Source organism: Lampris incognitus, chromosome 8, assembly GCF_029633865.1.
Source record: "Lampris incognitus isolate fLamInc1 chromosome 8, fLamInc1.hap2, whole genome shotgun sequence".
In the NCBI taxonomy this organism is placed as follows: Eukaryota; Metazoa; Chordata; class Actinopteri; order Lampriformes; family Lampridae; genus Lampris; species Lampris incognitus.
The window spans coordinates 979282-987327 of NC_079218.1; the positions used below are offsets into that span (position 1 = coordinate 979282).

General features: G+C 49.0%; 1 protein-coding gene across 1 annotated transcript in view; it reads right to left on the minus strand.

The window, feature by feature from the left end:
- Nucleotides 1-8046, minus strand: part of alcama (activated leukocyte cell adhesion molecule a) — a 161221-nt gene that overhangs the window by 36995 nt on the left and 116180 nt on the right. The gene's annotated exons all lie outside the window — the stretch shown is intronic.

Consider the following 8046-nt stretch of genomic DNA (forward strand, 5'->3'; position numbering starts at 1 on the left):
GAGAAAACACAGATGCCAACACTTTCCAAACAGAAGGTAAATGTAGTCCTTCTCCACGTCGCTCACATGCGCCGCCTGTGGCCTTTGTGGCTTGCTAGAAAGGCGCAGGCCCCCACTCTCCTGTGGCATCCCTCCCTTGACAAATTACAATGGTTTGAATTCCAAAGTGTCAGTTGTGCTGGACAGAGAGGGTCCCTTATTTCAAAGGACACTCGCCCCCACCGACATTACCCAGTAATAGCTGTAACGGGTGGGGGGTAGAAAATTCAGAGTATAGTGCTAGCTGGCTTTATAATGGACAAAACACTTCTTGGAAACGGGGAAAAAAAACCTTCACCAGCAGTGCACAGGAGAGGAATTTCAAGAGGGCATAAAGGGAAGAGAGGAGAGAGGAGGAGGTGAAGACTACCTGTACGTGCCATCTGAATCAGATACTGGAAAAGCACCTGGCAACCATTCACCATGTGACACACTAATGCACCGAGCTTTTCCTACAGCGTGGGCAGGAGAGCTCTGGGAAAACAGCTGAGAGCAGCTTGTGTTCTGCAGCGAATCCATCAGTCCTTCCCTGACTGGAGCACACCAGCAGATGTGGTATATTCACACGTGTCCTTCATAATCACTGACCCTCCTCTTGCTCGCTCAGCTCGGCCCCGAGCACCAGCAAGGGGATGGTGCCTGGCACCAGGAAAAAAACAAAACACCCTTAACGTCACGTAGATGAGTGACGAAACGTTTCTGTCAGTGAACGCTGTGTCCACAGGAACTGACTCGACTTCCTGTGAACCCTTAACGTCACAAAATTTACACATACACACAAATAAACAAACACGTGTCTGTTTGTGCACACATTCTTTTAACTCTCTTTTTTTAAAGGACATTTAAAAATACATTTTGAATAGAAGTTTAAGCATCACTAATGGGGAACGGGCAACAATTCAGCATTAGCATTTGTCATCTTTCAATGGTATTACATCAGGATGAAATTGGGATACTGTTATACTGCGACAATTTTGTTACCTAAATTAGTGACAATGACAATGTTAGCTAAAAATTCTTGCAAAATGGGCTGTGAAATATGTAAGGGAGTATTATGTGAAAGCTAGTTGGAGTTTGATTTCATGCTTTACATTACCAAGCAGGTCAATACGATAAACCTCAGGTGGACTCTTAAACTTGGTATTTTCACATATGTAAGAAGATACTATGATTCTATATTTAGATATTTTGTAAAATTCCCTGTAGTTATTTTGATAAAAATAGTTTCCATATCGCCCAGCACTATTACTTACTTTTGATAATGAAATAAGACTATTTTATAGAGATCATCTTAATGATACAAATATAGTCAGAACTACACAATATATTGTATTATATACGACTTCGATACACCTTCGTTGACTGATGTCTTTATGCATGCTCAATAATCCAGGTCCTTGTGTCCTGATGAACCGATTCAACTTTCTATGACTTCTGTGGCTTATTTTCAAGTAGTCCACCTCCACACTGCGGACTGTTCCACCATTCTCTTCTGTGGCCTCGAGAGCGGCAGACGTTCAACAAACAGAGAAGGAAGCACACGCCTGACCTCACTTCTGACAGACAGGAAGGATTTGAAAGGAGAATTCCAACGTTCACATCTATATTAAGAATCTCAAAAGCAGAGTGACTTTAATGACTTCACTCATTCTTTCATCTCAGCATGACAGAAACAACTTCACTCTCAACAGCTGAAACTAGACCTCGACCGCTTGATGTCTCCGTTAGTTCAAGTCTGCTCACTTCTTCATCAACCCTTTCTGGAAGCGCTTAAATAAAAAAGTGTGATTTCCAAAGGAGCATGAAGGATTCGCCTGCCATCATCCTTCTTGCAGGTTATCAAACCTGAGGTCCTGCTCCTCCTCTCTCTTCTTCTCACCCTCGCTCGCTGTCTCTCCTCCCACTACAAAGAGCTCACAGCTTTTCGGTAATACCAGTCTTACAGGTGGGCTTACCACCAGAGGCAGCAGCTCCATCACCTGAGCCATATCACATGTGTTCTCCTCCCTGCAAGCGGTGCCTGGAATAGGCACCGCTTGCTAGTGAAACGCTAGCTGACCACTGTGCATATACTGTCCCAACTCCACTGCAGCTTTTTACTTCACGCATTTTCCCCACGTGAAGAAAGCAACACATGCATCTGCAAAGGAACTCACTCACACTTTCACAGAGGCTCCAACAAGAAAACAAAGAAATTACAAAAACATTTAACAAATGCATGAAATACCTGCAAATCCTCCTCAGATGCATACTGCCATTTGGCCCACTACATTTGTCGCTAAATTGAGCAACTTTTCAGAAGCTCTTGCAACTTAATTCCTCAAAAGCAAACAGCCACAAAACGTTTTTCTGATCTCTGAGAGGGGGTTCGTGTTGACACCAAGACGTTTAGCGACAAAGTGATGTTCAAGAGTGTAAAACATCTCCTTCCACAGCAACGACACAACTGATTCAATGAACTGTTATGGGAATATGTAAGACATTTAATCGGCTATACTGGTGCCTCAGTTTTCTTTAAACAGGCCTATGTAGGCTAGTTTCCTTGTCATACATTTCTTTTGTCCCGTTCTGTCTGCCTCCTTCCCAGATATGCCTGACGCAATATGAAGTTGTTCTTCGTACATACACAGGCTGTCATTGTCGTCTCTAATTTCTGTAAAATATCATATACGGGCACTATTTTGTCTTTCACCTTTTCTTTCTTTCTGCCAGCGTAGCTCTTTTTCCACGTGAGGTCATATGCAGATTTGTATGCAAATTAGTTGATGGAAGCCATCTAGCAAGCTCTAGCGACTTTTAGAGCAACTGAGGGCAACACTCGCTGCAACTTTTCAGTGACATACGTATGCTCTTATAAAAGTGCCATGTGTGCTGAACACGGGTGGAAAAAGGCCACGTGTCCATGGGAGAGGCCTTCCAGAGGAATATCCATCACCACACTAGTGCTGCAGGCCAGTGCCTGGACAGTGCGGAGAACAGCAGGTGCTGGCTGCTGGAAGGAGATACTCGGTGATTGTTGTCACACAACGAGGTAAGTTTCACAGCAAAAGAGAGATTCTTCCTCCCTTCTCTTCATTCCTATTGTGACGATAAGCTTTTTAAATGTAAAGTAAAAAGTTGAGGTGGTTCAGGCATCATATCAGGAGGCCTCCTGGCCTTCCTTTGGAGGTTTACCGGGCACGGCCAACTGGGAGGAGACCCCGGGGTGGACCCAGAACTCGCTGGAGGGACTGCATGTCCGGTCTGGCCTGGGAACGCCTGGGATCCCCCAGGAGGAGCTGGAGGGCGTTGCTGGGGAGAGGGATGTCTGGAGTGCCCTACTTAGCTTGCTGCCACCGCGACCCCACCCCCCAGAAGCGGCTAAAGATGGGGGTTCGCGGTGGTGTAGCGGTCTAAGCATCGGCTTTGTGTCGAGGCAGTTGCTCACTGGGGACCGGGGTTCGCGCCTCGGTCTCGTCAGATCCGACTATGGCCGCACTCGATGAAGCAGCGATCATTGGCAGCGTCGTCTTCCGGAGGGGGGCGGAGTCGGCTTGTGTTCGTCACGTGAATGCGTCCGTGTGTGTGTGTGTGTGTGTGTGTGTGTGTGGGAAAAAGCAGCGGTTCAGCCTGGAGTCGCCTTGTGACGAAAGTGGCGAGGCGTCTTCACAAGGGTGGGTGTTTGAACTAAAATAGGGACCGACTGGCCACTAGACTGGGAGAAAAAGGGAAAAATCGGAAATAAATTTACAGAGAAGCGGCTGAAGATGAGTGAATGACTGAAGTAAAAAGGTTTTTTCTGTTATGGACAATCTCGTTTGATTTATTTTCAGCTGTTTTTGCTTCTCTTCTCTACTTTGACAAAGCAGCAGCAAAGTGAAATAGCTTTGGTGTACTCTCTGGTGCCGCCCCTCGTTCATCCCTATTGTTTGGTGGAAGGGACATTTTGCCCTTCAGTAAAAGCAAAAACTGTTTCAGCTTCGGAGGAGGTGGCGCGCTTCTGGCACTAAGCTCTGAAAAGACCCTGCACTGGGTTAAAGGTGCCTGGAAAGCAACCTTTCCACAGAAAACAACACAAAAATATGGGAAGAGCGTTCTTACAGGTCTCTCCGGTGGCCACACGGCCCACGTCTGCTTTATGTAAATTCACCAAGTGCTCACTTGCTTGGACTCAATGCCAGACACCGTGTCCTTGTTTCAAGTAGACTCTGAAAAACCCAAACCAGGCGTGCAGGTGTGGAGGCAGCAAAAACCCATTCAGAAGACAAAAACAAACATGACCTTTCATGTGAGAGATCTCCCCAGGCTTTCACACATTATTCTGAAAGCCTGGGAAGCAGGACACCATAGATCTGAAAAGACTCAGTCTTAAGTAGCTAACCTCGCCCCTCTGCAAAACTAGTTACGCATACTTGCTTGTGTTTGTTATCCAAATAAACATTCTCCAACATTTTCTCATTCAGTTGCTAAACATAAAATGTGGATGTCAACCCTCACTTGACTTGTCCCTGCACTTCAGCCTGCTTTTGTGAGTTGTGCAAATAGCCGGAAGTATGTGAGCACCCGATCTAATGAGTGGATTTGGCTATTCCAGCCACATCCATTGCTGGTAGACGCATAAACTCAAGCATACAGCCATAGGGGGTCCGCGGTGGTGTAGCCGTCTAAGCGTTGGCTTTGTGTCGATGCAGTTGCCCGCTGACGGGATCGGGGTTCGCGCCCCGGTCTCGTCAGATCCGACTATGGCCGCACTCGATGAAGCAGCAGTAATGGGCAGCGCTGTCTTCGGGAGGGGGTTGGAGTCGACTTGTGTCCATCACATGAATGCGTCTGTGTGTGTGTGTGTGGGGAAATAGCGGTGGTTCGGCCTGGAGTCGCCTTGTCACGGAAGTGGCGAGGCGACTCCTTCGAGACTGCTGGCCGGACAGATGCAGTTGGCGAATGCATGCAGTACGAGGGCGGGGGTTTGAACTAAAATAGGGAGCGATTGGCCACTAAATTGGGAGGAAGAAAAAAGAAAAGAAAAAGAGAAAAAGCATACAGCCATGCAATCTCAACAGAAAACCATTAGCAAGTAGAATGGGCTATACTGAAGAGCTCAGTGATTTCACCATGCCACTGTCATAGGACGCCATCTTTCCAACAAGTAAGCTGGTCAAATTTCTGCCCTGGTAGATTTGCCCTGGCCAACTGTAAGTAAGTCTGTTATTGTGCAGCAGAAACGTCTCAGAGCAACAACAGCTCAGCCATGAAGCAGTAGGCCACACAAGCTCACAGCACAGGACCGCTGAGTGCTGAAGCACATAAAAATCGTCTGTCCTTGGTTGAAACACTCACCACCCAGTCCCAAACTCTTTCTGGAAGCAACATCAGCACAAGAGGTGTTCGTCAGGAGCTTCATGAAATGGGTTTCCACAGCTGAGCAGCCACACACAAGCCTAAAGTCACCATGCAATGCCAAGTGTCAGCCGGAGTGGTGTCAAGCACTCTGCCATTGGACTCTGGAGCGGTGGAAATGCATTCTCTGGAGCGATGAATCCCATTTCACTATCTGGCGGTCTGACGCATGAATCTGGGTTCGGCGGATGCCAGAAGAACACTGCCTGCCTGAATGCACAGTGCCTACTGTAAAGTTTGGCGGAGGAGGGCTAATTAAAGGTCTGGGCTGTTCTCCATGGTTGGAGATAGGTCCCTTAGTTCCAGTGAAGGTAAATCTTAATGTTACAACATGAAATGACATTCTAGAGAATTGTGTGCTTCTAACTTTGTGGCAACAGTTTGGAGAAGGCCCTTTCCTGTTTCATCATGACAATGCCCCCATGCACAAAGCGAGCTCCATAAAGACATGGAGACTGGCCTGCACAGAGCCCAGACCTCAACCCCATCACCTTTGGGATGAACTGGAAAGCCGACTGTCTTCTCCCCAACATCAGTGCCCGACCTTGGTAATGCTCTTGTGGCTGAACAGGAGCGAATCTCTGCAGCAACGTTCCAAAATCTAGTGGAAAGCCGTCCCGGAAGACCGGAGGCTGTTAAGACTGGAGGCTGTTAAGACCGGAGGCTGTTAAGACCGGAGGCTGTTAAGACGACTGGAGGCTGTTAAGACCGGAGGCTGTTAAGACCGGAGGCTGTTAAGACCGGAGGCTGTTAAGACGACTGGAGGCTGTTAAGACCGGAGGCTGTTAAGACCGGAGGCTGTTAAGACGACTGGAGGTTGTTAAGACCGGAGGCTGTTAAGACCGGAGGCTGTTAAGACTGGAGGCTGTTAAGACTGGAGGCTGTTAAGACTGGAGGCTGTTAAGACGACTGGAGGCTGTTAAGACCGGAGGCTGTTAAGACCGGAGGCTGTTAAGACGACTGGAGGTTGTTAAGACCGGAGGCTGTTAAGACCGGAGGCTGTTAAGACCGGAGGCTGTTAAGACCGGAGGCTGTTAAGACGACTGGAGGCTGTTAAGACCGGAGGCTGTTAAGACCGGAGGCTGTTAAGACGACTGGAGGTTGTTAAGACCGGAGGCTGTTAAGACCGGAGGCTGTTAAGACGACTGGAGGTTGTTAAGACCGGAGGCTGTTAAGACCGGAGGCTGTTAAGACCGGAGGTTGTTAAGACCAGAGGCTGTTAAGACCGGAGGCTGTTAAGACTGGAGGCTGTTAAGACCGGAGGCTGTTAAGACGACTGGAGGTTGTTAAGACTGGAGGCTGTTAAGACCGGAGGCTGTTAAGACGACTGGAGGTTGTTAAGACCGGAGGCTGTTAAGACCGGAGGCTGTTAAGACAGGAGGCTGTTAAGACCGGAGGCTGTTAAGACTGGAGGCTGTTAAGACCGGAGGCTGTTAAGACGACTGGAGGTTGTTAAGACTGGAGGCTGTTAAGACCGGAGGCTGTTAAGACGACTGGAGGTTGTTAAGACCGGAGGCTGTTAAGACCGGAGGCTGTTAAGACAGGAGGCTGTTAAGACCGGAGGCTGTTAAGACTGGAGGCTGTTAAGACCGGAGGCTGTTAAGACGACTGGAGGTTGTTAAGACTGGAGGCTGTTAAGACCGGAGGCTGTTAAGACCGGAGGCTGTTAAGACCGGAGGTTGTTAAGACCGGAGGCTGTTAAGACCGGAGGCTGTTAAGACGACTGGAGGCTGTTAAGACCGGAGGCTGTTAAGACCGGAGGTTGTTAAGACCGGAGGCTGTTAAGACCGGAGGTTGTTAAGACCGGAGGCTGTTAAGACCGGAGGCTGTTAAGACGACTGGAGGCTGTTAAGACCGGAGGCTGTTAAGACCGGAGGCTGTTAAGACCGGAGGCTGTTAAGACCGGAGGCTGTTAAGACGACTGGAGGCTGTTAAGACCGGAGGCTGTTAAGACCGGAGGCTGTTAAGACCGGAGGCTGTTAAGACCGGAGGTTGTTAAGACCGGAGGCTGTTAAGACCGGAGGCTGTTAAGACCGGAGGCTGTTAAGACCGGAGGCTGTTAAGACGACTGGAGGCTGTTAAGACCGGAGGCTGTTGAGACCGGAGGCTGTTGAGACCGGAGGCTGTTAAGACCGGAGGTTGTTGAGACCGGAGGTTGTTGAGACCGGAGGTTGTTAAGACCGGAGGCTGTTAAGACCGGAGGCTGTTGAGACCGGAGTTTGTTGAGACCGGAGGCTGTTGAGACCGGAGGTTGTTAAGACCGGAGGCTGTTAAGACCGGAGGCTGTTAAGACCGGAGGTTGTTGAGACCGGAGGCTGTTGAGACCGGAGGCTGTTAAGACCGGAGGCTGTTGAGACCGGAGGCTGTTAAGACCGGAGGCTGTTAAGACCGGAGGCTGTTGAGACCGGAGGCTGTTAAGACCGGAGGCTGTTAAGACCGGAGGCTGTTGAGACCGGAGGCTGTTGAGACCGGAGGCTGTTGAGACCGGAGGCTGTTAAGACCGCAGGCTGTTAAGACCGGAGGCTGTTAAGACCGGAGGCTGTTAAGACCGGAGGCTGTTAAGAATGGAGGCTGTTAAGACCGGAGGCTGTTAAGACCGGAGGCTGTTAAGACGACTGGAGGCTGTTAAGA